Source organism: Mobula birostris, chromosome 5 (genome assembly GCF_030028105.1).
Source record: "Mobula birostris isolate sMobBir1 chromosome 5, sMobBir1.hap1, whole genome shotgun sequence".
In the NCBI taxonomy this organism is placed as follows: domain Eukaryota; kingdom Metazoa; phylum Chordata; class Chondrichthyes; order Myliobatiformes; family Myliobatidae; genus Mobula; species Mobula birostris.
The window spans coordinates 175,315,411-175,337,597 of NC_092374.1; the positions used below are offsets into that span (position 1 = coordinate 175,315,411).

Sequence of the window (22,187 nt, forward strand, 5' to 3'; positions counted from 1 at the left end):
GTTCCGGCTTGAAACATTGACTGATCGTTTCCACGGATGCTGCCCGACCTGCTGAGTTCCTCCAGCGTGTTGTGAGTGTTGCTTAGGTATACCTGTGCACCTGCTCATTAATACAGATGTCTGATCAGCCAATCAGAAGGCAGAAACTCAATGCATGAAATGATGCAGACATGCTCAAAAGGTTCAGTCGTTCAGGCCAAACATCAGAACGGGGAAGAAATGCAATCTAAATGACTTTTGCCATGGAATGATTGTTGGTGCCAGATGGGGGAGTTTGCATATCTCAGAAACCGCTGATATCCTGGGATTTTCACACACAACAGTCTCTAGAGTTTACAAAGAATGGTGTGAAAAAAAACAGTGAATGGCAGCTCTGTGGGCAAAAATGTCTTGTTAATGAGAGAGGTCAGAGAATGGCCAGGCTGGTTCAAGGTGACAAGAAGGTGACAGTAACTCAAATAACTACGTGTTACCACGGTGGTGTGCAAAAGAGCATTTCTGTATGCACAACACATCGAACCTTGAAGTGGATGGGCTACAGCAGCAGAAGACCGTGAACGTACACCCACTGGCCACTTGATTAGGTATAGAAGCTATCAATTAAAGTGGCCACTGAATGTAAAGCCAATGCAGTTGTTCACTGTGAGGCATCGTGGACTAAATAGCCACTAAATAACCTTTCTGTTGTTCCAATTGTAAGATTTTCTGTCTTCATGTAATGAAGTCTGTACCCCAAAAAATAAGACAAGTGTAATACCTGTATTCAGGTTTGGGATATTAAGTGGCAAACACAGAAATGCCCGTCAATGGCACCTCTGATTGACATTCAATACTTTAACCATGTTCTGTGAGGTTGCCCCAGGATTTTCATCCCTGCCTCCCTACCCACACTGCACTGTGGGTTGGGTGCAGTCACTCACCCGTGAGCGACAACACAGCCGGGCACAAGACCCACAGGGAAAGGACAAGGAGGCCGACAGGTTTACCCGGAGACTGGTGACGCCACACATCGCTACACTGTGATTGCGCGGGGTCGGATAGGCATCGGCAATACAGACGCAGTTTGGGCCGGGTTTGTATTGCCGCAGCTCTGGTTTCAGTCCTGGGACGCTGACAGCCCACATCCCTCTTGACAGATTACAGGGACACAATAACTTTAACCTTGTCAATACCGTGAGCAACCCGAGAGCTGCAATGACTGAACCTCTCCTCCCCAACCCCCACTCTCCGTGTACTGAGACAGACCGAGAGGAAGTGAAAGGAGGAAACACTCAGCTGTCGGGCAGCAGCCGTGGAGAGACGTAGAGTTCATGGTTGAGTTTACACCAGAACAGAGGAAAGTTAGAATAAATTTTATGTTGTGGTCGGGTGGAAGGGGGAGAGACGGGTCTGGTTACTTGGGACAGAGCAAAGGGTAGTATTTCATCATCATGTCCCTATACTGCGTACCGCACCCAGAGTCTGCACAACACACTCTATTTGGCCAAGGAGGGACACGTCGTCTCCCGGCAGGACACTGACCAATTCTCCACGACCATTGCCCCATTGCCCCATGTAAACACCTGAATTACAGACTTCTCTCTCCTACCCTTTGTACACACACATCTGGTTACTGACACCACGCCCGCCCCCCCGTCCTGTATACAAACACACCTGGCTACTGACCTCCCTTTCATGTCCTGTGTGTACACATGCACACAAACACACACACATATCAGATATGACACACACCATCATTTGTGATTACCCACCCGCTCTCCTGTTCTGGTTACTGACCTCACTATCATAGAGTTGGACAACACAGAAACAGGCCATTCGGCCCGCTAAATCCATGCTGCCAATTGAACCTTTATTTACACACATTAGGTCCATGACTCTATGTCCCGGTTACAGTGTGAAGGCCCATGTGTTTTACCATTGACCGGAGATTAGAGGGGGCAGACAGGACAGTGATGAGGGTAATTTACTCCGAGAGATCATTGGCAGTTCTGTGGCGATGGAGGGCAGTCGGCCTTGCTCCGCACTGTCAGAAGACAAGAAAATAGGAGTCAGGGAGGGATATTCAGCTGCTCTAATACTTCTCCAGCTTCACTTTGTATACACTATGTGACAATCTGGCCCTCTCCAGGCTTGGGGACAGAGAATTCCATGTGTGAGAGCCGGGATTGCGAGCTGCCCCTCCCATGCAGAGACTCAGGATTAACCCTTCACTAGCGCTGTCTGTCCAGCAATGGTGACTGCTCTATTGTATTGGCCGTGGAAGGGCTCTTGTCCCGATAACCGTGTTTTAAACACATTTGTCCTTCTTTGTCTTACTTTAAATATACATGCTTTATTTCCAATTACCAATAGCTTGATGTTGTCCCTGTGTCTCGTGTACCTGGAATATAGTTTAGCCATAGCAACGCATACAAAACGCTGGAGGAACTCAGCAGGTCAGGCAGCAACTATGGAAATGAATAAACGATCAATAAACACTTTGGGCTGAGGTACTTTCTCAGGACTGAGAAGGAAGGGGGAAGACATCAGAACAAAAGGGTGGATCGAGGAGAAAGTGACTAGCTGGAGGTCCTCCCACCTTCCTGAAGAAGGGTTTTGGCCCAAAACACCGACTGTTTATTCATTTCCATAGATGCTGCCTGACCTGCTTAGTTCCTCCACCATTTTGTGTGTGTTGCTTTGGATTTCAGCATTGCAGACTTTCTCATGTTTATAGTTCAACCACATTTTGTGAGGCTGGTCATAGTCTATGCTGAGTTTGTCAGTGGTAACCCTCTGATTCTGTTTAAGAGCTGACCAGGGGACGGTCATTATTGTACAGAACTGACGGACCGGTTTCACAGAGTCTGGTGTTTCTCAGAATGTCTCTGGTGACAAATATGATACTTTACCTCAAACAGCAGACAACTCTGTCTTCCTCCGAGCTTCAAACAAAACTTCTCATTGACTCGTGAGTTCAGCCCAGGCCGAAACTAGTCCGACCTGACGGGACAGGGATTTCCAACAGAGTCTTAGGTTCGGCAGCCCCTCCCCAGATCCAATCACATCGCCTGAAGCTGCTGATGAGACAAGGATCAGTGCGATGCCAGGAAAGTGGAGCAGGGAGTTTCCAACATGACCACACCTCCAGCAGGTCCCCCCGGGCAGGTTTATCCGCTCCTTTCACTGCCCAGGACACTGATAGAGTTACACAGAGACAAAAAAGACTGCAGATACTAGAACTTGGACCAAAATAAAAGATGCTGGAGGAAATCTAGCCGGCCAGGCAGCAACTGTAGAGGGAAATAAGTAGTCAACATTTTGAGACTCACTGAAGGGTCTGAACCCGAAAGATTGACTGTCTATTTCCCTGCACGGATGCTGCTTAACCTGCTGCGTTTCTCCTGCAGATTTTTTGTTTGCGTAGATTAGACAGCACAGAAAAATGCCCTTTGTCCCAACTTATTCATGTCTACCATATGACTCCCATTTGCCTGCGTTGGCCCATGTCCCTCTAAACCTTTTCTGCCTTTGTCTCTGTCCAAGTATCTTTAAACATTGAAAACGTACACACCTCTGCCACTTCCTCTGCTCCCATTTGCCTGTGCCCCTCTAAACCTTTCCTGTCCATGTTTCTGTCCAAGTACCTTGTGAATGTGGTTCATGTACTTCAACCACTTCCGCTGGCAACTGATTCCACATATATCAGAATTAGGTTTATTATCAGTGACAAATGTCATGAAATTTCTTGTTTTGTGGCAGCAGTTACAGTGCAAGACACAAAAATTACTGTAAGTTGCTATAAAAAAATAATAGATAAACAAATAACTAAATTGTTCAAACAGTACCAGCCTTTGTGTAAAAAATTCTCCCTTTGGGTTCATATTCAAACTTTCCCCTCTTACCCTAAATCTATGCCCTCTAGTTCTTGATTTCCCAACAATGGTAAAAACATTGTATACATTCATAGATTCACCCTATATATGTCTGTTTTGATTTTATACATCTCTATAAGATGGAGATATGTCCCTATCAGATGAGGTGTTAGAGCTCCTTCTCTCTGTTCAACTGTGGTCACTCTTGGGCAAGGTGTAGCAGCTGCTTCGCAACCCCCCCCCACCCCCCAGTCAGGCTCACATGAAGCCATGGGAGCAGCTGGTGGATGGTCGTATGAGCAGTTGGTTCATACCACAAGTCCTGGTTATGTGATCACTGATGCCAGGCCGACAATCTCTGAAGAGCATTGCTAATGGCTGGGATCACCCATCTTGTAAAGAAGACAATGGAAAACTACTTACATAAAAGACTTGTCAAGAACAATCATGGTCACAAACAATGATCACCTACGTCATACAACACACCACATAATGATGATGATAATGATATAAGATTACCCCTCATTTATCTCTCTGTAACTCAGGCTCTTGAGTCTTGGTAATATCCTTCTAAATCTTCTCTGCATTCACAGAACACAGAACAGAGAAATCTACAGCACATTATAGGCCCTTCGGTCCACAATGTTGTGCTGACCATGTAACCTACTCTAAAAACTGCCTAGAATTACCCTACCGCATAGCTTCCTATTTTTCTAAGCTTCATGTACCTACCTAAGAATCTCTTAAAAGACCCTATTGTATCCGCCTCCACCACCAGCAGTGCATTCCACACACTCACCACTCTGTGTGAAAAACTTCCCTCTGACATCCCTGCTTCCAAGCACCTTAAAACTACGCCCACTCATGTTAGCCATTTCAGTCCTGGGAAAAAGCCTCTGGCTATCAACACAATCAATTCCTCTCATTCATCTTATACACCTCTATCAGGTCATCTCTCATCCTCTGTCGCTCCAAGGAGAAAAGACCAAGTTCACTCAACCTATTCTCATCGGGTACACCCTCCAATCCAGACAACATCCTTGTAAGTCTCCTCCACACTCTCTCTATAGTATCCACATCCTTCCTGTAGTCAGGTGACCAGAACTGAACACGGTACTCCAAATGGGGTCTAACCATTGCGCGAGACTGCAGCCCCTGTTCGCGTATTTGCGTGGGCTGCTTCTCGCCTTCTGGTTGCATTTCAGTCCCACCCTATTCATATATGGTCATCCAGTAAGGAGGGGGACACAAAGGGATGAGGATGTCCTTGTCAACTTGCTCCTGGGGCTGGCGAAAATTGCCATCCGTGGCTCCTGGAAAAGGGTGGCAGGAGGTTCTCCCCGGGCGGACTGCCTGGCTATGTTTAGGGGGTATGTTCGAGCCCGGGTGAACATTGAAAAGGAATACGCACAGTCCACGGCGACCGTAGAGGTGTTCCGGGACTGTTGGGCTCCGCGGGGTGTAAATGCCATCATTGATGAAGATGGTAATATATTGGTTTATCATGTATTGGGCCTGTCTGTAGTGTAGTAAATGTGTTAGTCACTGGTTTTGTACATATTGTATAGCACCGACATTTGTAATAAAGAATTTTGTTTAAAAAAAATGGGGTCTAACCAAGGTCTTATATAGCTTTCACATTACCTCGCAGCTCTTGAACTCAATCCTATGGTTGATGAAGGCCATCACACCATACGCCTTCTTAACAACACTGTCAACTTGTGCAGCAGCTTTGAATGTCCTATGGACATGGACCCCAAGATCTCGCTCATCCTCCACACTGACAAGAGTCTTACCATTACTATTATATCCTGTCTTTAAATTTGACCTACCAACATGAACCATTTCACACTTATCTGGGTTGAAGTCCATCTGCCACTTCTCAGCCCAATTCTGCATCCTGGCAATGTCCCGCTGTAACTTCTGACAACCCTCCAGACAATCCACAACACCCCCAACTTTTGTGCCATCAGCAAACTTACTAACCCACCCTTCTACTTCTTCATCCAGGTTATTTATAAAAATCACAAAGAGGAGGGGTCCCAAAACAGATCCCTGCGGAACATCACTGTTCACCGACCACCATGCTGAACACAAACCATCTACAACCACACTTTGCCTCCTGTGGCCAAGCCAATTCTGGATTCAGAAAGCAAAATCTCCTTGGATCCCATGCCTCCTTACTTTCTGAATGAGCCACTGCTCTACTTTCATCAATGTGTTTTGATACATTCTCAAAAAATTCAATCAGGCTCATAAGGCATGACCTGCCCTTGGCAAAGCCATACTGACTATCCCTAATCAGATCCAAATGTTCGTAAATACTGCCTCTCAAGATCTTCTCCAACAACTTGCCCACCAACGTAGTAAGACTCACTTGTCTATAATTTCCTGGGTTATCTCGACTCTATTTCTTGAACAAGGTAACAACACTTGAAACCCTCTAATCTCTGGTACTTCTCCTGTCCCTATTGATGATGCAAAGATCATTGCCAGAGGCTCAGCAATCTCCTCCCTCGCCTCCCACAGTAGCCTGGGGTACATCCTGTCCGGTCCCAGTGACTTATCTAACTTAATACCTTTCAAAAGCTCTAGCACACCCTCTTTCTTAATGTCTATATGTTCAAGCGTTTCAATTTGTTGTAACTCATCCCCACAATTGCCAAGGTCCTTTTCACTGGTGAATACTGAAGCAAGGTATTCATTAAGTACCTCCGCTACCTCCTCTGACTCCATACAAACTTTTCCACTGTCACATGTGATTGGTCCTATACTCATACAGCACAGCCTCTTGCTCTTCACATACTTGTTGTATGCCTTGGGGCTTTCCTTAATCCTGCTCACCAAGGCCTTCTTGAAATATCTAAAGCCCGGTACACTCAGCAGCCATTCCTGCCCCTGAGACATCCAAGTCTCTGTAACGACAACAACATCATAGTTCCACATATTGATCCACGCTCTAAGTTCATCCGCCTTGCTCATGATGCTCATTGCATTAAAATAGACAGATCTCAAACCATCTGGCTGAGTACATCTTTGCTCTATCATCTGCCTATTCTTCCTCACAAACTCTCTGCAAGCTGTCTCTAATTGTGTGCCAACCGCCCATCCTCTGCCTCTTCACTTTGGTTCCCACCCCCCTGCAAATCTAGTTTAAACCCTCCCAATAGCATTAGTAAACCTCCCTCCCAGGATATTGGTTCCCCTCCAGTTCAGGTGCAACCCGTCCCATTTGTACAGGTCACCCCTCCCCAGAAAAGGTTCCAATGATCCAAGAACTTGAAACCCTGCCCCCCGCACCATCTCCTCAGCCACTCATTCATCTGCGCGATCTTCCTGTTCTGACCTTCATTAGCTCGTGGCACTGGAAGTAACCCAGAGATTACGACCTTGGAGGTCCTGCTCTTCAGTCTCCTTCCTAACACCCTCAACTTACTGTGCAGGACCTCTACACTAGGTCAGCAAGTAGAGGGATTGAGGGAAAGGGAGGAATTCGATTAGGTAAGTCTAATAGGAAGGACGGGCAGAGGAGCCAAGTTAATGAACAGTGTGGAGTTTACAGTCCGAAGTCTTATGTTTTATTTTAATGCAAGGATTATTACAGGAAAGGCAAATTAATCTAGAATCTGGATTAGAGGTGGAACTATGATGTTGTGGCCATTACAGAAACATGGTTGAGAGAAGGGCAGGGCTGGCAGCTGGCAGTTCCAGGGTTTAGATGTTTTAGAGAATGATGTAAAAGAGATGGGAGATTTGCAATATTAATGAGAGAGAATGTCAGAGCAGCACCCAGAAAGGACAACCTGAATGGTTTATCTCAGAAACAAGAAAGCTGAAACCAGTATAAAACTAAAAACCTTCCAATAGCCAGCGGGAGATAGCAGAACAGATATGTAGACATTTATAAGACACTTGGTCAGGTACATGGATAGTAAACAGACCTGCGAGCGAAAAGGAATGGGAACGTGAATGCAGAGGACAGTGAAAGTCTGAGAGCAAACCGTGAATAACATGTTAACATATAACGTTAACAGTACTTTGTAATGAAGACTGGTCCTCGAAGGGAGATGATTAGTTATACAGATCAGAATGGAAAGATGTTGTGAAATAGATGGGCAGGATTTCCAGTTATAACAGATGTTAATCTCAATGGCAAGGCAGATTCAGAAAAAGAGAAGAAATTGCACAACGTGTTGGAAGGGAGCTCGCCCAGCCTGAATGGGAGTGAAGACAAATGAACTGGCCTCTTTCAGCTGTTGGGCCAGCAATCAACAGGATAATCTGGGAGTGGTGCCACCGGGCTGAGATCCTTGCAACTGTTTGAATAGAGACCACCCAAAATCCTCCTGTAGATTGATCAAAGGGATTGAGAGACTTGTCTGATTATTCTGATAATCTTCCATCATGGCATGGAATGTGAACTGTTGCTGTGAAGCTGAAATACAGTTACCTTGCTGGTGCCCTCTGCCCGCTGCCCGCTGCCCACACAGTAACCATCGACAGCATGTCTGATAGTTTCACCTGTCAGAGACTGAAGAGGTGAAGATAAGGATGTGATTAAAATGCCATCGGTCATCAGGGAAAGAGGCAACAAGCAAACACATGACAAATCTGCATTTTAAAGACTAATTTAAATCAAAAAGACAAATATGCCCAAGAGGAGAAAGTGATCTAATTTCCAGAACTTTTTATTGTCAACTCTGCTTAGTCACGTAGATGGCCAGTACGGATTGCAGATATTGTACATGTACTCAGACACACAAGGACGATATGGGTTATTAACTGGGAAGGGATCCAAAGTGAAGGGCATTTTCGCTGCCTTACTTGATTATATCTTCCTTGAAGTTTGGCCTCCCTGAGACAGCTTTCTGTCCAAGGGGCAAGAGGAGGGTATTCTGGAGTTTGTATGAATGTAGCGAATATTAATTCAAGCAAGAACTAGCTTTTTTAAGTTCTTAACGCAACTTGTAAATTGCAACAGTAAATTGAAATTAGCAAATTAACAATACTATCTGTGACACACATACTAAAAGAAATGGTTTGCAAAATGTTCACCATGTGTTACCCTTCTTGATTAAAGGGACTATATTTGTTGTCCTCCTGTTAACAGACACTTCAGCTGTGGCCAGTGAAGATGTATGCATCTCTGTCGAGAGTCAGCAATCTTCTGCCCTGCACAGAGCAGCCTGCAATACATCTCAACAGGCCCTGGCGATTTATCCACCTGTATGTGCCCCAAGACCATGAACACCTCCTCTTGCTTCATCCTAACATGCCCGAGAGTATCATACTCGCTCACCTCAAGCACTTCATCTGCAATGCCCTTGTCACTGATGAGCACACTTCACACCCACATCCCCAGGCTCCACACACACATGACCCTTTGCTACCTAAGGGAACATCTTCTTTGCTTGCTTGCCCTCTTGCTCCTAAGATACTTATCAAAAGCTTTGGGACTCTTTTTTTAACATCATCCAGTGATGTTTCCTGGCCCCTCTTTTTTTCCCCAGAAATTTCATCACCCATTTTCCCTTGACATCTGTCATAAATTTCCCTTCTTCATCAAGCCCTCATTATCCAGCACCCCCGCGACTCCCTCCCCACCTTGCTGTCCTTAACTGTCTCCCTCACAGGCACAGGGTAACTCTGAACTCTCATGAGCCACTGTTTAACAGGCTCCTACTTACTGTCCAAAACCTATTTCAACCCTTTTATTAATTTTGAAAAAGACCTCTCAATCTTGGACGTTATCTTGTGCACCATGATTATCCTTCACTGCCTTGACATTTAGAGAATTATGAGCCCTATCCCCAAAAAAATTCTCCCCCACTGACACCTCCACCGTCAACACAAGAGACGCAGCAGATGCTGGAAAAGTTGAGCAACACTCACAAAATGCTGGAGGAACTCAGCAAGTCAGGCAGCATCTATGGAGGGGGAACAAACAGTTGATGTTTTGGGCTGCACCCTTCATCAGGACTGGAAAGGGAGGGGCAGAAACCAGAGGGTGGGGAGGAGGGGGAGGAGTACAAACAGGCTGGTGAAGCCAGGTGAGGGGTAAGATAGGTGGGAAAGGAGGGATGACACAAGAAGCCGGGAGGTGAAAAGCAGATGAGGTAAAGTGCTGGGAAGGAGTCTGATTGGAGAGGACATAGAAACATAGAAACATAGAAAATAGGTGCAGGAGTAGGCCATTCTGCCCTTCGAGCCTGCACCGCCATTCAGTACGATCATAGCTGATCATCCAACTCAGAACCCTGTACCTGCCTTCTCTCCATACCCCCTGATCTCTTTAGTCACAAGGGCAATATCTAACTCCCTCTTAAATGTAGCAAATGAACTGGCCTCAACTGTTTCCTGTGGCAGAGAATTCCACAGATTCACCACTCTCTGTGTGAAGAAGTTTTTCCTCATCTCGGTCCTAAAAGGCTTCCCCTTTATCCTCAAACTGTGACCCCTTGTTCTGGACTTCCCCAACATCGGGAACAATCTTCCTACATCTAGTCTGTCCAATCCCTTTAGAATTTTATACGTTTCAATAAGATCCCCCCTCAATCATCTAAATTCCAGAGAGTTTAAGCCTAGTTGATCCAGTTTTTCATCATATGAAAGTCCTGCCATCCCAGGAATCAATCTGGTGAACCTTCTTTGTACTCCCTCTATGGCAAGAATGTCTTTCCTCAGATTAGGGGACCAAAACTGCACACAATACTCCAGGTGTGGTCTCACCAAGGCCTTGTACAACTGCAGTAGTACCTCACTGCTCCTGTACTCGAATCCTCTTGCTATAAATGCCAGCATACCATTTGCCTTTTTCACCGCCCGCTGTACCTGCATGCCATCTTTCAATAACTGGTGTACAATGACACCCAGGTCTCGTTGCACCTCCCCTTTTCCTAATCGGCCACCATTCAGATAATAATCTGTTTTCCTGTTCTTGCCACCAAAGTGGATAACCTCACATTTATTCACATTAAATTGCATCTGCCATGGATTTGCCCACTCATCTAACCTATCCAAGTCACCCTGCATCCTCTTAGCATCCTCCTCACAACTAACACTGCCGCCCAGCTTCGTGTCATCCGCAAACTTGGAGATGCTGCATTTAATTCCCTCGTCTAAGTCATTAATATATATTGTAAACAACTGGGGTCCCAGCACTGAGCCTTGCAGTACCCCACTAGTCACTGCCTGCCATTCTAACAAGGTCCCATTTATTCCGACTCCTGGCTTCCTCTCCGCCAACCAATTCTCTATCCACAACAATACCATACCCCCAATACCGTGTGCTTTAAGTCTGCACACTAATCTCCTGTGTGGGACCTTGTCAAAAGCCTTTTGAAAATCCAAATATACCACATCCGCTGTTTCTCCCCTATCCACTCTACCAGATACATCCTCAAAAAATTCTATGAGATTAGTCAGACGTGATTTTCCTTTCACAAATCCATGCTGACTTTGTCCGATGATTTCACTGCTTTCCAAATGTGCTGTTATCACATCCTTGATAACTGACTCCAGCAGTTTCCCCACCCCCGACATTAGGCTAACCGGTCTATAATTCCCCGGTTTCTCTCTCCCTCCCTTTTTAAAAAGCGAGGTTACATTAGCCACCCTCCAATCCTCAGGAATTAATCCAGAATCTAAAGAGTTTTGAAAAATTATCACTAATGCATCCACTTTTTCTTGGGCTATTTCCTTAAGCACTCTGGGATGCAGACCATCTGGCCCTGGGGATTTATCTGCCTTTAATCCCTTCAATTTACCTAACACCACTTCCCTACTAACATGTATTTCCCTCAGTTCCTCCATCTCACTAGACCCTCGGTCCCCTACTATTTCCGGAAGATTATTTATGTCCTCCTTAGTGAAGACATAACCAAAGTAGTTATTCAATTGGTCTGCCATGTCCTTATTCCCCATAATCAATTCACCTGTTTCTGATTGTGAGGGACCTACATTTGTCTTAACCAATCTTTTTCTTTTCAGATATCTATAAAAGCTTTTACAGTCAGTTTTTATGTTCCCTGCCAGCTTTCTCTTGTAATCTTTTTTCCCTTTCCTAATTAAACCCATTGTCCTCCTCTGCTGGACTCAGATTTTCTCCCAGTCCTCAGGTGTGCTGCTTTTTCTGGCTAATTTGTATATTTCTTCTTTGGAATTGATACTATCCCTAATTTCCCTTGTCAGCCACGGGTGCACTACCTTCCCTGGTTTATTCTTTTCCCGAACTGGGATGAACAATTCTTGTAGTTCATCCATGCGATCTTTAAATGCTTACCATTACATATCCATCGTCAACCCTTTAAGCATCATTTGCCAGTCTATCTTAGCTAATTCACGTCTCATATCTTCAAAGTTACCCTTCTTTAAGTTCAGACCTTTGTTTCTGAATTAACTATATCGCTCTCCATCTTAATGAAGAATTCCACCATATTATGGTCACTTTTACCCAAGGGGCCTTGCATGACAAGATTGCTAACTAACCCTTCCTCATTGCTCAATACCCAGTCTAGAATGGCCTGCTCCTAGTTGGTTCCTCGCCATGTTGGTTCAGAAAACTATCCTGCATACATTCCAACAAGTCCTCTTCCTCAGCACCCTTACCAATTTGGTTCACCCAATCTATATGTAGATTGAAGTCACCCATTATAACCGCTGTTCCTTTATTGCACACATTTCTAATTTCCTGTTTAATGCCATCCCCAACCTCACTACTACTGTTAGGTGGCCTGTACACAACTCCCACCAGGGTTTTCTGCCCCTTAGTGTTATGCAGCTCTACCCATATCGATTCCACATCCTCCCGGCTAATGTCCTTCCTTTCTATTGCGTTAATCTCCTCTCTAACCAGCAATGCTACCCCACCTCTTTTTCTTTCATGTCTATCCCTCCTGAATATTGAATATCCCTGAATGTTGAGCTCCCATCCTTGGTCACCCTGGAGCCATGTCTCATATTCATTAATAACTATCTGCACATTCAATTCATCCACCTTGTTACGAATGCTCCTTGCATTGACACACAAAGCCTTCAGGCTTGCTTTTACAACACTCTTAGCTCTTGTACAATTACGTTGAAAAGTGGTCCTTTTTGATTTTTGCCCTAGATTTGCCAGCCTGCCACTTTTACTTTTCACCTTACTACTTTTTGCTTCTACCCTCATTTTACACCCCTCTGTTTCTCTGCACTTGTTCCTGCCACATTAGTTTAAATCCTCCTGAACAACAGTAGCAAACGCTCCCCCTAGGACATTGGTTCCAGTCCAGCCCAGATGCAGACCGTCCTTTTTGTACCGGTCCCACCTCTCCAGAACTGGTTCCAATGCCCCAGAAATTTGAATCCCTCCCCCTTGCATCATTTTTCAAGCCACATATTCATCTGATATATCCTCCTATTTCTACTCTGCAGACCATGGAAGAAAAGGCAGGAGGAGGGGAACTAGAGGGAGGTGATGGACAGTAATGAGAAGAGAGGGGTGAAAGGGTTACCAGCAGTGGCAATGGAAAAAATGGGGGGAGGGAGGAGGAGCAGAATTTAGAAATCAGTGTTCATGCCGTCAGGTTGGAGGCTGGCCACCCAGACAGAATATGCTGTGTTGCTCCCACAACCTGAGTGTGACCTCACCATGGCAGTAGAGGAGCCCAGGAACTAACATTTTGGAATGGGAATGGGAAGTCGAATTGGAATGGGAAAACACAGGGAGATCCTGACTTTTTCAGCAGACAGAGAGAAGATACTTGTTGAAGCCATTCCCCCAGTCTGTATCAGGTGTCACTGAGGCAGAGGAGGCCACTTCAGGAGTACTGGATACAATCAATGACTCTGACAGATTCACCGGTGAAGCCCTGCTCCGCCTGGAAGGATAGTTTGGGGCCCTGGATGGTGATGAGAGAGGAGGTGTAGGGGTAGGTGTAGCAACTTCAAAACTAAATTACAAACAAGAGAACAAATCCGGAGGTGCTGGAAATCCAAGCAACACACACACTGAAAGACTCTTCAGGGATACCTACCCTGAAGAAGTTTAAATCTTCCCTTCGACAGGAGTTCAGTGAAACCCTCTCTCACTGATCCTCCTCTGTGATCCCTGCTGCTCTCCGACTCTTCGACCACGTGCTCACCCAGACCCACTACCACAGCCACGTAACGTATCCTTCCTGGGAACACGTCCTCTCCTATTAGGTTCCCCCTTCTCCAGTCCTGTATCACTTTCACCAATTGACATCCCAGCTCTTTACTTCACCCCTCCCCCTCCCAGTTTCACCCTTCACCTTGTGTTTCTCCCTCCCTTTGCTCCACCTTCTATCTCTGACTCCTCATCTTTTGTTCTCCAGTCCTGATGAAGAGTCTCGGCCTGAAATGTCGACTCTACTCTTTTCCATAGATGCTGCCTGGCCTGCTGAGTTCCTCCAGCATCTTCATAGTCATAGTCATAGTCATACTTTATTGATCCCGAGGATTTACAGTTGCACCATAAATAATTAAATAGTAATAAAACCATAAATAATTAAATAGTGATATGTAAATTATGCCAGGAAATAAGTCCAGGACCAGCCTATTGGCTCAGGGTGTCTGACCCTCCAAGGGAGGAGTTGTAAAGTTTGATGGACACAGGCAGGAATGACTTCCTATGACGCTCTGTGTTGCATCTCGGTGGAATGAGTCTCTGACTGAATGTACTCATGTGCCCACCCAGTCCATTATGTAGTGGATGGGAAATATTGTCCAAGATGGCATGCAACTTGGACAGCATCCTCTTTTCAGACACCGCCGTCAGAGAGTCCAGTTCCATCCCCACAACATCACTGGCCTAACGAATGAGTTTGTTGATTCTGTTGGTGTCTGCTACCCTCAGCCTGCTGCCCCAGCACACAACAGCAAACATGATAGCACTGGCCACCACAGACTCGTAGAACATCCTCAGCATCGTCTGGCAGATGTTAAAGGACCTCAGTCTCCTCAGGAAATAGAGACGGCTCTGACCCTTCTTGTAGACAGCCTCAGTGTTCTTTGACCAGTCCAGTTTATTGTCAATTCATATCCCCAGGTATTTGTAATCTTTCACCATATCCACACTGACCCCCTGGATGGAAACAGGTGTCACCGGTGCCTTAGCCCTCCTCAGGTCTACCACCAGCTCTTTAGTCTTTTTCGCATTAAGCTGCAGATAATTCTGCTCACACCATGTGACAAAGTTTCCTACCATAGCCCTATATTCAGCCTCATCTCCCTTGCTGATGCATCCAACTATGGCAGAGTCATCCGAAAACTTCTGAAGATGACAAGACTCTGTGCAGTAGTTGAAGTCCGAGGTGTAAATGGTGAAGAGAAAGGGAGACAAGACAGTCCCCTGTGGAGCCCCAGTGCTGCTGATCACTCTGTCGGACACACAGTGTTGCAAGCACACGTACTGTGGTCTGCCAGTCAGGTAATCAAGAATCCATGACACCAGGAAAGCATCCACCTGCATCACCGTCAGCTTCTCCCCCAGCAGAGCAGGTCGGATGGTGTTGAACGCACTGGAGAAGTCAAAAAGCATGACCCTCACAGTGCTCGCTGGCTTGTCCAGGTGGGCATAGACACGGTTCAGCAGGTAGACGATAGCATCCTCAACTCCTAGTCGGGGCTGGTAGGCGGACTGGAGGGGATCTAAGTGTGGCCTGACCATAGGCCGGAGCAGCTCCAGAACAAGTCTGTCCAGGGTCTTCATGATGTGGGAGGTCAATGCCACCGGTCTGTAGTCATTGAGGCTGCTGGGGCGCGGCATCTTCGGCACAGAGACGAGGCAGGATGTCTTCCACAATACAGGAACCCTCCGGAGCCTCAGGCTCAGGTTGAAAACATGGTGAAGAACTCCACATAGCTGAGGGACACAGGCTTTGAGCACCCTGGTACTGATATCATCTGGGCCTGCAGCTTTGCTTGGGTTGAGACGTTTCAACTGTCTTCTCACCTGTTCATCTGTGAAGTCCACTGTGGTGGTTTCGTGTGGGGAGGGGGTATAGTCATGAGAGCAGGGTGGGGGACCGTGAGGAGGGGTAGGAGGGGAGAGTGGAACATGTGTTGGTTGGGGGCCAACGCAGATGAATCATGTGGGGGATGGGCAGGGGCCTCAAAGTGTGTGTTGTCAAGATTAAATTAGTTTTATTTGTGATGTGTACATCAAGACGTCAAAACAATCATTGAAATGTGTTCTTTGTGTCAAAAACCAACACAGTACGAGGAAGTGCTGGGGCAGCCTGCAAGGATTGTCATGTGTCCAGTGCTAACACAGCATGCCACAATTTACTAACCCGAACCAAACATCTTTGGAATATCCAACAGTCATGGGGAGAACATACAAATTTCTTACAGGCATTCTGTCTGAATATCTGCTCCTGTCTCGTGTTGACTGTTGGGAGACTTGCGGTGTACTCCAGGTGAACTGAATAAATGTATCTTATTTTGTAGTTATACCCACATGACCTCATTGGAAGAGCTTCCATGACACCCTCCCTGGGCACTGCATGATATTCTGCCTGATCATTATTGTGAATCCTCCCTCTCTCTTACCTCCGCACTATCACATCTGAAACTTCCATAATCTGGAACATTGGGCAGCCAGTCCTCTCCTTCCAACCACGTTTCTGTGATTACAGCAATGTTGTAGCCCCACATGCTGATCGACACACTCAGTTCATTGGTCTCATCCATCAGGCTCCATTCAATGATATAATTTAGCTTACCACTCCTCCCATGTTCCTCATCATGCACCTGCTTGCTCTCCTGACAGGACTCACTTGGTTTATCTGCTGTACTGAACCATCTCCCCAAACCTGTGTCACTGGTCCGTGACCCAGCCTGTTGTCAAACCAGTTCAAGCCCTCCTCAACAACAAGGAAATCTCTCACCTTCCAGTTCAGATGTCACCTCTCCACTTTGTGCAGGTCTCATCTACTAAGAGATTGCCCCAGTGATCCAAGTATCTAAAGACCATCCTCCTGTAGTATCCTTTTAGCAACACATTCATCTGCTCTCCCACCCTGTTTCTATATTCACTCACCTCTATCACTGGCTGGATGACCTTCCAGCAGCACTTGATGTCTGTGTTGGTACATGTCCCTGGGAACAGCCCATACATCAGAGAGCCCTCTGTTACACAGCTACTCAGGATGAGAGTCAACAAGGTCCCTTGTATCCTTCTCCAGACTTGCTTGGGAAACACACGATCTACAGAGAATTGAGTGATCATCTCATTCTCAATACAGTCCTCCCGAGAGTGTTGAGAGTAAGACTTCGACTGTACAGGAAGGATCTGATGGGGAAGCCCCTCTCATCATCAGCCAAATGAGATGTTTGTGCCTATTTGTGAAATCTGCAATTCTTCCAACTTGTTTCGACAATTTGCTGAGGGAACTACCCCACAGGATCATTTGAGTCCCTGTCCCACAGTGCCTGCAGGACATTCCATGCTGAGCACTGACTGATGGACTTTTGGTCAGAGGTGTTTCTCTGAAAGGACTGCTCTCTGAATGACTGTGTGGTAGTGTTTGGTTGACAGGAATATTGCTTAGGAATTTGGCTAGGCTCATTCTTCACAGCAGTGGGAACAGTTCAAAGCTGAGATTTGACCGAGCTTTTGAAGAGGTACTGAAGAAGAGCGATAAAATAATGGTGATAGATGTTGTCGACTTGGTCTTTAGCAAGTCCTTTTACAAGGTCCCATTGTAAGGTGGTCTGGAATGTTCAATCACATGGGGTCCATGGTACACCAGCCAATTGGATGCAAAATAGGCCAGTGGAAGGAGAGAGCAGGGAGTAATGGATGGTTGTATTTCAGATTGGAGTCCTGTGACCACAAGTGCTGGTCCTCTGTTGTTTGTCACTTAGATTAAAATTTGGATAATAATGTTTTAACATAGTTAGTAAATTTGCAGTTGACACCGAAATTGGTGGTATGGTAGACAGTGAAGGTGGTGTCTAAGATTACCACAGGATCTGGATCAACTGGGAAAGTGGGCCAAGGAATGGCAGATGGAATTTAACTCAGGCAAATATGACGCGTTTTATTTTAGTAAGTCAAGCTAGGACAGGGCAGGCACAGTAGATGGTAGGTCCTTGGAAAGTGTTGAATAACTGAGAAACCAACAGGAGCAGATAAATATTTCCCTGAAAGTGGAAACACAGGTAGATAGGATGGTGAAGAAGACACTGGGCATACAGACCTTCATCATACCAGGCATTGAATACAAGATTTTGGATGTCACGTTGCAACTGTACAACTCATTGGTGACCCCACACTGAAAGTATTGTGTGCAATTTTGTTCGCTCTGTATAGGGAAAATGTCCTTAACTTGGAAAGGCTGCAGAAAATATCCACAAGGATATTGCCAGGACTGCAGGGCTTGAGCTATAAGAAGATGCTGGACAGGCAGGGTCTGTTTTCCCTGCAGCGCAGGAGGCTGAGTAGTGAAGTCATATAGGGACACAGATAAGGTGAGTGGAAACAATCTTTTTCCCATGGTAAGAGAGTCAAAACTGTCAGTTAGAGTGAAAGTGAGAGGGAAGAGATTTAAAAGGAATCTGGGGGCATCCTTTCCACATCGCCAGAAGTTGGGTATACACACATTTGAATAAGTGTGTGGAAAGGAAAGGTTTAGGGAGATAGGGGCCCAATGCACTAATTGGTACAAGCTCGATAGATACAGTGTCTATAAAAAGTATTCATCCCCCTTGGAAGTTTTCATGTTTTACTGTTCTGCAACATTGAATCACAGTGGAATTAATTTGGCTTTTTTGACACTGATCAACAAAGGACACTTTTGTGTCAAAGTGAAAACAAATTTCTATAAAGTGCTCTAAATGTGTTACAATTATTAAACATCAAATAATAATTGACCCCATTCAAGTCAGTATTTAGTAGCTGCACCTTTGGCAGCAATTACAGCCTTGAGTCTGTGTGGATAGGTCTCTACCAGCTTTGCACATCAGGGTACTGAAATCTTTCCCCATTTTTCTTTACATAACTGCTCAAGCTCTGTCAGATTGTGTGGAATCACGAGTGAGCAGCCCTTTTCAAGTCCAGCCACAAATTCTCAATTGGATTGGAGGTCTGGACTCTGACTTGGCCACTCCAGGACATTAACTTTGTTTTTACGCCATTCCTGTGTAGCTTTGGCTTTATGCTTGGGGTCATTGTCTTGCTGGAAAACAGATTTTCACCCAAGTCACAGTTCTCCTGCAGACTGCATCAGGTTTTACTCCAGGATTTCCTGGTTTTTCCACTTTCCCTGTATTCATTTTACCCTCTCCCTTCACAAGCCTTCCAGGGCCTGCTGCAGTGAAGCATCCCCACAGCATGATGCAGCAACCACCATGCTTCACGGTAGGGATGCTGTGTTTTTGATGATGTGCAGTTCTCGGTTTATGCCAAACAGACGAAACACTATGATGGCCAAAAAGGTCAATTTTGGTTTTATCAGACCATAGAACTTTCTTCAGATGACATCAGAGTTTCCCACGTGCCTTCTGGCAAACTCTGACGGAGAGTTCATGTGAGTTTTTTTCAACAGTGGTTTTCTCTTTACCAATCTCCCATAAAGTGAATGTGCAGTCTCTCCCATCTCAGTCACTGAAGCTTGTAACTCCTCCAGAGCTGTCATTTGTCTTTCAGTGGCCTCCCTCACTAGTCCTCTTCTTGCACATTCAGTTTTTGATGCCAGCCTGCTGTTGGCAGATTTACCGCTATGCCATATTCTTTCCATTTCTTGATGATTGACTTAACTGTACTCCAAGAGATATTCAGCAACTTGAAAATTTTCTTGTATCCATCTCCTGACTTGTGCTTTTCAATAACATTTTCACAGAGTTGCTTAGAGTGTTCTTTTGTCTTCATGGTGTAGTTTTTTACCAGGATACTGACTCACCAGCAGTTAAACCTTCCAGATACAGGTGTATTTTACTACAATCAATTGAAACTCCTTGACTGCACACAGGTAATCTCCACTTAACTAATGATGTGACTTCTAAAACCCATTGGCTGCACCAGAGATGCTTTGGTGTGTCATATTAAAGGGGATGAATACTTATGCTGTCAATTATTTTATGCTTTATGTTTGTAAATGACTTAGATCACTTTGTAGAGATCTGTTTTCACTTTGTCACGAAAGAGTCTTTTGCTGCTGATCAGTGTGAAAAAGCCAAATTATATCCACAGTGATTCAATGTGGTAAAACAATAAAATATGAAAACTTCCAAGGGGAGGTGAATACTCTTTCTAGGCACTGTATGTTATTCAGGATATGGGTTATATCCCTACGACTGTGTGACTCAGAGAGACAGTGCTGCACGGCATGGAGTCTTCAACATCTGGACCAGGGGGATGTGGACGAGTGGGGACCAGCTTCTGCTGCCCAAGACTGTGGCTGATGTCACCTGTTATGGACAGGACTCCCGGCCTGAATACTGGAGTATTGGGAACTCACTCTGGGTCAGAAAATGCGGTCTGATGGCTCATTAAATGACCAGTCTGATCAAGACCGGCCTTCGCACACAGCCCGGGGCAGTGACGGCTGCCGCAGCTCGCCTGCAGTTCCGCCACCGGCCTCTAAGGGTCAGCCCGCACCCACTGCGGCTCAACTATACCACCTGCAGCATAGTTTACCCGGCAACCGATGACGCACAGTAAACTCAGCCTGTGATTGGAGAATGCTGACAGGGAAACTGGAACCATCACATGGAGTCACCTGGTTCCTGATTTCACTTCTGGGGACTTTCCAGCTCAGTGATTGTTCCCCTTGTCCGAAACCAGAGTTACTGGTTGGACAGGAAGAGGACGCAGCTCAGGGTGGTGGAGGAGCAGGGACAGAAGTTTACCCATTGGTGGCACATGTGTAGAATCAGCACCCGAGTAACTCCCAATCAACAGTAACCCACAATCTCCATTAACACTTAATTTACTATGGACTCCTGGTGAAAGTGTTACTGGGAGGAACGAAATTCCACCAATCTGGACCAGGGAGGGTGAAAAGCCTAGAAACAGAAATCAGGGTCACAGAAATCTCACAATGGGGTCAGCTGTTCAGAACTGAGATAGGAGAAAGTTGATCACCCAGAGTGTGATGTGCCTGAGGAATTCTGTCTTCCTGAGGGCAATGCAGGCTCTGTCACTGAGCTCATTCAACATGATATTAGTAAATTTCTGGATTGGGGGTATGAGATTGTACAGGAAAATGGCACAAAGGGAGTAGGCTCAAATGCCATCTATAAATTCACTGATGACGTGTTGTTGACAGAATCTCAGATGTGACAAGGGTGCGTACAGGGGTGAGGGAGATCAGCTGGGTGAGTGGTGTTGCCACAACAACCTTGCATTCTACATCAGCAAGATGAAGGTGTTGATCGTGGGCTTCAGGAGGGAGAAATGAGAACACACACCGGTCCTCATCGAGGGGTCAGCAGTGGAAAGGCTGAGCAGCTTCAAGTTCCTGGGTGTCAGCATCTTAGAGGATCGATCCTGGGCCCAATATATCAATGCAATCACGAAGAAAGCACGCCAGCGGCTGTACCTCATTAGGAATGTGAGGAGATTTGTTATGTCACTGAAGATTGTAGCAAATTTCTACAGATGTTCTGTGCAGAGTGTTCTCACTGGTTCCATCACCTTCGGGTATGGAGGCACCAATGCACAGGATCGAAAAGCTGCAGAGTTTGTTGACTCAGACAGCTTCACCACAGGAATCCTTCTCCAGTATTAAGGACATCTTCAAAAGGCAGCAGCATATTGAGTTAGCCTCATCACCCAGTGCATGTCCTCTTCTCATTACCACCATCTGAAGGCTCACTGTCTTCATTTCAGAAACAGCTTCTTCCCCTCTGCCGTCAGAGCTCAGAACTCTCCATGAACCCATGAACACTCCATCACCATCTTGCTCTGCTTTTGCATTACATGTTTGTTTTTTTGTATTTCTTATTGTATTTCTTTAATGTATTGTATTATACCACCGCTCCTGAAACAGCAGATTTCACAACATAAGTCAGCATCTGGTGACCCTGTGATCGCTGTCTTGGAGGCCGAGATCAGAACAACTTTCAAGAGTTTGAAACCACGCAAGTCGTCAGACCCTGATGGGATACCAGGTCAGGAACTGTAAACCTGTGCCAACAACTGGAGTTGAAGGACATCGTCAATCTCTCACTGCTGCAGTTAGAGGTTCCCACCTGCTTCGAGAAGAGTGACAATCGTACTAGATCAGAAAGAGCAGGATGAGTTGACTCAATGACTAATGCACTCACATCTGCTGTGATAAAGTGCTGAGAGGTTGGTCATGGCCAGAATGAAATCCTGCCCAAGCA

The 22,187-nt window shown here is 45.8% G+C and overlaps 1 long non-coding RNA gene across 1 annotated transcript in view; it reads right to left on the reverse strand.

Moving 5' to 3' along the window:
- LOC140197371 (uncharacterized) overlaps window positions 1-17,096 on the reverse strand; it is a 37,746-nt gene extending 20,650 nt beyond the window's left edge. Inside the window, exons 1-2 of the long non-coding RNA XR_011885932.1 lie at window positions 16,897-17,096; window positions 8,305-8,385 (exon numbers count right to left, since the gene is read on the reverse strand). This is a non-coding gene — a long non-coding RNA (uncharacterized lncRNA). The remainder of the gene's footprint in view (window positions 1-8,304; window positions 8,386-16,896) is intronic.
- Window positions 17,097-22,187: the final 5,091 nt, after the last annotated feature.